An 8,264-nucleotide genomic window follows, 5' to 3' on the forward strand; every position below is an offset into this window, starting at 1 on the left:
AAGGGGGTTTCCCTGGTGGCTCAGTGGTATAGAATCTGCCTGCCAATGCAAGAGACCTGGGTTTGATCCCTGGGTCAGGAAGATCCCCCAAAGAAGGGAATGGCAACCCACTCCAGTATTCTTGCTTGGGAAATCCCATGGACAGAGGAAGCTGGTGGGCTATAGTCCATGGGGTCGCAGAGTCTGGCACGACTGAGCGCGCGCACACACACACATACACACACGAAATGGGGATGAAGACAACAGGAAAGAAACGTGAAAGAACTGGCAAGATTTGGGGTAACGGATTTCTGGGAGACAAGTAGGGAGAAGGGGACTAAGGAGACTCTGGTTTCTGGTGTAAATTGGGCAAGTATTGATACCATTCTCTAAGAAAAAGGAAAGGCATGATGGTTGCACGCCTGTTTTTTTGGTTTGATTTTTCTGACCGCGGGAGTCTGGTAGGGTGTGGTGGGGAAAGATGTGGAGGAGACGTGCTTCTTTGGGGATATGCTGAGTTGGAGGTGCCTGGGACAAAGACATGTTAAACAGAGTCCTTGAGCCTCAGTCTTCCTTTATATTTCCTGGGTGAAGCAGCTTCTGGATCTCCTAATACATTAGAGAAGATGAATATTCCCTGGTACCTAGGGGGCCCTGAATAAATGGCAGCCATTATTAGTATTTGGGGGCTTCCCAGATGGCACCTAGTGATAAAGAATCACTGTCAATATAGGACACAGGAGACACGGGTTCCATCCCTGGGTTGGGAAGGGCCCCTGGAGAAGGAAACGGCAACCTACTCCAGAATTCTGGAAAATCCCACTGACAGAGGAATCTGGTGGGCTACAGTCCCTGGGGTTACAGAGTCAGACACAACTGAGCACACATTATTAGTATTAAACCTTAGAAAGGTGATGCTTTTTTTTTTTTCCCATTACCAAAACACACTGGAATGAGCTTATTCAGTTGTCACAAAACTTACTTGGAGTGTTTTATTTTCATAAAAATCATATCACAAAGATTTATGAGGTCCGGTAAAGCAAAACCACAAACCAAAACCTACAGTTCTTACTAGGAAACTCTCACTAGGAAAATAGAAATATTTTCTCCATATAACGAAATCAAGTGCACAGTCTTCAAAAACAATTCCTTTCTAAGACAGTTAGGTCTCTCAGCATATGACCTGAAGGGAAAAAGTTCTTTGCCGCTCTTCTAAGTGATCCCTGGCATTACATGATTTGACAAAGAGATCTAGTTTTCCCATATATTTTGTTGTTGTTGTTTACTTGGGGTCTTTATTCCATGAATGGACAATAAATAATAAGCAAGAGCAACCTCTGATTTTTCTTAGTTGAAAATTACATTTGGCCCCTGCTGCCCACATTTGCCCCTGTTACTCAGTGATACACCCCTAAATTCATTAAGGGCTTCCCCAGCAGCCCCGATAAAGAATCCGCCTGCAATGCAGGGGAGCGGGGTTCGATCCCTGGGTCGAGAAGATCCTCTGAAGGAGGAAATGGCAACCCACTCCAGTGTTCTTGCCTGGAGAATCCCATGGACAGAGGAGCCTGGCGGGTAAACAACAAACTCATTAAAAAACAACAAACTGTACAGTGTATGCTCTGAATGTGACAAAAAATGTCCCTTCTCAAGACTATACCCATCAAAAGCTAATACAGTGATTTGCAAATGCAAATACCGGATGCCTGTGGGGTCGCACAGAGTCGGACACGACTGAAGCGACTTAGCAGCAGCAGCAGCAGCATAGAATGTGTGCGCGGGCCGATCCTCACTGCACGAGAAGCCGCTCCGCCTCGCAGCCCGGCCCGCGCTGGCCCCGCCACCCCCGGGCCTGGGTCCGCAATCGCCGAAGCGCGGGTCCCGCTTGCCCCCTCCCCGCGTGTGCGCCGCCCGCCGCTCTCGCGCCCGCGGACGCGGTTTGTCGGGCCGGACCGCTCACCCTCTTCCCCTGCGACCCGGGTCGGCTCCCGGGTCGGCTCCCGGGTCCCGAGCCGGGAGCGCTTCCGGGGGGCGGGCCAGCGGGTAGTCTCTCGGGTTGCCGGCGAAGGAAGCGTCCCGGGTCGGTCGGGCGGGCGGCGCTGTTGTCAGCGCAGCCGGGCCCACGAAGGGTGCGTTTTCTAAGAGGTGTTCCACGTCGCTCCAGAACAGTGCCAGTAATATTGAGCAGAAGTGTCCTTCTCATAACCTAAGTTCTGTCTCCAGTTTAAGCCAACAGTGCATGTAGGTAAGTTTCATGGGCGCAGCACGCAAGTTCACCTAGTCTCAAAAGTTGGCCGAGTTACAAAGTCTGAAGAGAGCCTATTGTGTTTAGCAACAGAACGTCATAGGTGATCTTGAAGAAAGTAGTCTGGATGCGATGAGGGAGAAGATTACAATAGTTGAAGTGGGACTGTCAGAGGAATCCAGGACGTAGGATACTTTCAAGCTACTTGGCCATAGGGATTGGCCATGTGATCCAGTGGTTAGGACTCTGGGCTCCCAAAGCAGGGAGCCGGGATTTGATCCCTTGTCAGAAGAATAGATCCCACTCGGTGCCACTAAGACCTGGAGCCACCAAAAAAAAAAAAAAACCTTAGCCATAAAGAGAAGGAGAAAGGGTGATAACCGTGGGGTAGAGGAAAGCACAAGATTATATACAAGTATTCTGTTAATGGGGAAATCGTAGTTATGTGTTGACGGATAATATAAACCGATGAAAAGGAAAGAGAGGCTGGAAATGCTAGAGGCAAGGGAACCAGGAAGGTCTGGTTGAGATGAAGAGGTGGCTTCCAGAGCCCAGGAAGAGGGTTAGCACTGGACTAGATGAGGAACAAACGTTTGCTTTGGAGACCAGCAGAGGAAGTAAAAATGTGGATGGATGTACATAATATTAGAGAAAAAGAAGGAGAAGGAATCCGACAGTCTCTGTTTTCTCTATGAAATAGAAAATTGTCATCTATAGACTATGGAAATCTTGAAGCAGATTTTTTTAAGTCAGTATTTTATTTTATTTTATTTTCTTATACTTATTTATTTTATACAGTGAAATTCTGAGTGGTGAAGTTTTGAGTATTGTTTCCAAAACACAAAGTGAAGCTATTGTGGGCAAAGGTGATAGAGCAGCTAAGAGGTAGTTCCAGTCCGCAGTTATGTAGTTGTTTGCAGGAGTGAGAATTTTGAATCATTCTGAACCTGGGATTATGCAGTTAACAGAACTATACTAGGACTGGGCTTCCCCGGTGGCTCAGCGGTGAAGAAACTGTTTGCAATGCAGGGACCCAGGAGACGCAGTTTTCAAACGCTGGGTCAGGAAGATTCCCCTGGAGAAGGGCATGGCGACGCACTCCAGTATTCTTGCCTGGAGAATCCCATAGACAGAGGAGCCTGGCGGGCTACAGTCCATGGGGTTGCAGAGTTGGACACGACTGAAGCTACTGAACACAAGCATATTAGGACTAGGGAGCTAAGGGTGCTGATGATAGGGTGACTGACGTGACACACCTCAGGGTCTAGACCAAATATCCCTGTGAAGGAAGTGAAGTGGAGAACGGCACCATCCAGTCTGTAGGCTCTAGACATGCATGGCTCCTGAGCACATGGAAAGTACTGCTGGTGCAAACAGAAATGTGCTGTAAGTGTAAAATACACACAGGATTTCAGAGTGCCCCAACACTTAAGAAAAAATCAGGTGGTGATGGCTGGCCACAGAATTCCTCTCAGGTGGCTGGGAACAAGGCAAGAGTTCTTGCCAGCCCATTCCTATCAGCATTCTACCGGCCAGGGCGGGGGCGGGGCGGGGCGGTGTAACTTGCTCATAAGAGAAAGAAAGGCATAAATATTAGAATGAAAGAATATTGTCATTGCTCACAAATGATAAGATTATATGTGTGAAAAATAACCTACAAATGTTAGTTACTAAATGAATTTGGCGAGACTAGTAGATGAAAGATAATGCTCAAAATTCTATTGCGTTTATTTATGCCAGTTTAGAAAAAAATAAAATAACAAAGTGAAAGCGTCGGTTGCTCAGTTGTGTCCGACTCTTTGCAACCGCCTGGCCTGTAGCCTGCCAGGCTCTTCTGTCCATAGAATTCTCCAGGCAAGAATACTGAAGTGGGTTGCCATTTCCTTCTCCAAGGGGATCTTCTAAACACAGGGATCGAAACTGGGTCTCCTGCATTGCAAGCAGATTCTTTACCATCTGAGCCATCTGGGCCCAAAATTTAAAAAAAAGTAAAATGTTCCATTGATCATTTTGTGTATTGATTAATGAGCTTCCCTGGTGGCTCAGACGGTAAAGAATCTGCCTGCAATGCAGGAGACCTAGGTTCGATCCCTAGGTCGGGACGATCCCCTAGAGAAGGGAATAGCTACCCACTCCAGTATTCTTGCCTGGAGAATCCCATGGATAGAAGACCCTGGCGTCCATGGGATCACAAAGAGTCAAACATGACTGCGTGACTTCACTTCATATTGATTAATACTGAACTGACATTTTGAATAAAACATGATGAAATTTAATTGTATCTGAGTTTTGTTTATTTTATCTTTTAAAAAATACTAGAGGGAATTCCTGGTGGTACAATGGTTAGGGCTCTGTGCTCTCACTGCCAAGGGCTCAGATTTAATCTCTGGTTGGTAAACTAAAGTCCCACAAGCTACTTGGTACAAACAAAAAATAAATGAAAATAGAAATTGGCCTAAATGGTCTCGATGATGAACTAGGTTTGAATGAAGTCAAAGAACCACCATGGAGGGGGCAAGGGAGACAGCTGGCAGGAGAGGAGTCATGAAGAGAAAGGGACCATAGTCTTAGGATTTCAGAGGTGATGCCAGTCTTTGGGACCCAAAATCCGTGTAGGAATCCGTGTAGGAATTGCTGAAGTGGGAGGCACAGTTCATTGAAGTGAGAGGGGAGGTTCATCAGAGGGCATTACCAGGGAGAGATGAGCTGGTTTGGGGTTTCTCTCAGTCTTGTTGACAGTTTGGACTGGATAATTCTTTGTTATGGTGGTGGGGAAGGGGTGGTTGCCTTGTGCTTTTTAGGTTGTTGTAGCAGTATCTCTAGGACTTCCCTCTGGAGAAGGAAAAGGCAACCCACTCCAGTATTCTTGCCTGGAAAATCCCATGGTTGGAGGAGCCTGATAGGTTACAGTCCATGGGGTCGCAGAGTCGGACACGACTGAGCGACTTCACTAGGACTTCCCTGGTGGTTGAGGTGGTAAAGAGTCTGCCTGCGATGCAGGACACCTGGGTTCGATCTCTGGGTCAGGAAGATTCCCCTGGAGAAGGCAATGGCAACCCACCCCAGGATTCTTGTGTGGCGTGTTCTATGGACAGAGGAGGCTGGTGGGCTATATCTGTGGGGTCGCAAAGAGTGGGACCCAACTCAGCAACTGAACAAGAAATAAGTCTTATCCACTAGTCCACCGAGGTAGTCCTCCATACATTTCAAAATGATCACCACTGTTAGTCTAGGAAAAGAAATGTTCTTTAGGTGATAACAACATAGTAGGCGATTGCATAGTAGGCGTCCCAGGTGGCGCTAGTGGTAAAGAACCCACTTGCCAATGCAGAAGACACAAGAGACCCAGGTTCGATCCCTGAGTCAGAAAGGTCCCCTGGAGAAGGAAATGGCAACCCACTCCAGTATTCTTGCCTGGAGAATCCCATGGACAGAGGAGCCTGGCAAGCTACAGTCCATGGAGTTGCAAAATCAGACACGACTGAAGCGACTGAGCATGCATGCAGACAGTTGCAGGCACCACCTTCAGCTTTGCAAATGGGTATAGAATGAGCAAGTAGGAACCAACTACAGTCTAGTTTCTGTCCTGATGAGCCATGTAGTTGCAACATTTTCAAAATATTAAACTGATAATGATGCCTAATGACCTTTGAATCTCAAAGTTAATTTTCCTGAGTTCCTCATGAGATAATAGTTTCAAACTCCAGGCCTTATTGGAAAAAAAAAAAAAAAAGATTGTCTTAATTTTATAAGCTCCACCCTGTGTATCAGGTGAGTTAGGTGATAGCATAGTTTCACTGGAAGCGATGTATTCAGAAATGAGGAAGGTTAGAAGGGCAGTTTCAAGCAAGCATGAAACTTCTGTACTTCTGAAACACTGACAAAAAGGAAGGGAATTGTTCAGACTTGAGGATCAGCTCCACTTGGTGTCAGCTGGGGTAGCTTGAAGGCTGGGAGTTACAGCGATCTGAGCGCTCGCTCACCCATGGCTGGCACTTGGGCCAGGGGGCTAGAGTGGCTGGCGCTAAGCCTTCTGGCTCCGTGTGCTTAACTCTGGAGATGAAAACCCCATCACCCCAAATACCTGCTCCTCTTTAGTGGCTGGAGTTACATTTTTATTTTTCGGTTGGGATCCTTGTATTTTTAAATATAAGGGTATATTCTTTAGAGGTATTGTTGTTTTAGTCACTAAGTCATGTCCTCTTTGCAACCCCATGGACTGTAGCCCACCAGGCTCCTCTGTCCATGGGATTTCCCAGGCAACAATATTGGAGTGGGTTGCTGTTTCCTTCTCCAGATCTTCCTGACCCAAGGATCTAACCCACATCTCCAGCACTGCAGGTGGATTCTTTCAGTCAGCTCATTCGCTCAGTCATCCGACTCTTTGTGACCCCATGGACTGCAGCACACCAGGCCTCCCTGTCCATCACCAACTCCTGGAGTTTACTCAAACTCATGTCCATTGAGTTGGTGATGCCATCCAACCATCTCATCCTCTGTTGTCCCTTTCTCCTCATGCCTTCAGTCTTTCCCAGCATCAGGGTCTTTTCCAATGAGTCAGAAAACAGGTGGATTCTTTACCACTATGCCACCTGGGGAAGTCCCTTTTGAGGTGTATTTTACATATAATAAAAACTACTCCCATCTTAAGTGTACACTTCCGTGAGTTTTGACAACAGCATAACCGTGTAACTACCATTAAGGTACAGAACACTTCCATTTCCCCCACAACTTTCATCTTGTCCTTTTGCAGTCTCCTCTCAGCACGAGGTAACCACTGATCTGCTTTATCAAGATATGGAAATTCTTGTCTTTTCTAGAATTTCACATAAATGAAATCATATAGTATGTAATTTTTCTCACTTCTTTTACTTAGTGTTTTTGAGATTCATCTATATTGCTGTGTTCAGTAGCTTCTTTTTCTTAATGCCTGTTTTCTTTTGCTTAATTTCCATCAAACGGATATAGCATACAATCTCAAGTACCAGTTGATGGGCTTTTGTGTTTTTTTTTTTTTCCCAGTTTGGGCTAATATAAAACAATTATGAATAGCTTTGTGTACAGCCTTTGTGAGGGCATGTTTTCATTTCTCCGGATACTTAGGGATGGAATTGAGTCGTCTTACTCTTTATAACACTTAAATTGCTATTAGATGGTGAGAGTAAACATGAATTTCTGTATCCTGCACCAGAACATGACAAGCTTGTTGGCAAGATAATTAGTTTCAATTCTTTCGTTTCTTCTTCCACACCTCTCCTGTTGAAATCATTGGAGTATTTTCATTTTATACAATGTTTTATAGTCTATGGTTAGATAAACTTCAGTTTATTTGATTTGGTGTACTTACTGATGCTTTTAAATTTCACGGGAGGAAAACCTTTAAGGAGACTTTCAGGTAAGATCATGAGCGGTCAACTGAATCTTCGAATGTTTGAAAATGCCCTCAAACTTGAATAATAACTTGGGCATAGAATTCTAGCTTCAGACTCCAGAGGAGAGATTTTGAACGTAGATCTGTTGGGCTCCAAGGTTCATACACCATCCATCATATTCTTGGGAGATATTTAGCTTGGAACAAACCTAGATCAGACAGGTGTTAACTGTTCTTAAAATGAAAGTGAAAGTGAAGTCGCTCAGTCGTGTCTGACTCTATGCCACCCTGTGGGCTGTAGCCCACCAGGCTCCTCCGTCCATGGGATTCTCCAGGCAAGAATACTGGAGTGGGTTGCCATTTCCTTCTCCAGGGGATCTTCCCGACCCAGTTCTCCCGCATTGCAGATGCTTTAACCTCTGAGCCACCAGGGAAGTCCCAACTTCTTAAGCATATGAAAAGAAGTTCTATCTCTTAAGTGTTAGAACTATGACTATTTAGATAGATTTCCCCTCAGGTGAAGGAAAAAAACCCACTCTACAAAACCTCTTCAAACAGAGAACAGTTTAGCTCTCTTTCACTGAGATATTATAAGCTATGTTACACGGCCTAATGCATATGGTATGGATTGTGTAAAGGTGACAGTATAGGCCAGCTACATTTCGAAAA

At 45.6% G+C, this 8,264-nt stretch overlaps 1 protein-coding gene across 1 annotated transcript in view; it reads right to left on the minus strand.

Annotated features, from left to right (window-relative positions):
- SLC25A15 (solute carrier family 25 member 15) overlaps positions 1 to 8,264 on the minus strand; it is a 297,070-nt gene that overhangs the window by 64,499 nt on the left and 224,307 nt on the right. The window lies entirely within an intron of this gene.

The sequence above is a fragment of the Budorcas taxicolor genome, chromosome 12 (assembly GCF_023091745.1).
Source record: "Budorcas taxicolor isolate Tak-1 chromosome 12, Takin1.1, whole genome shotgun sequence".
Taxonomy (NCBI): Eukaryota; Metazoa; Chordata; class Mammalia; order Artiodactyla; family Bovidae; genus Budorcas; species Budorcas taxicolor.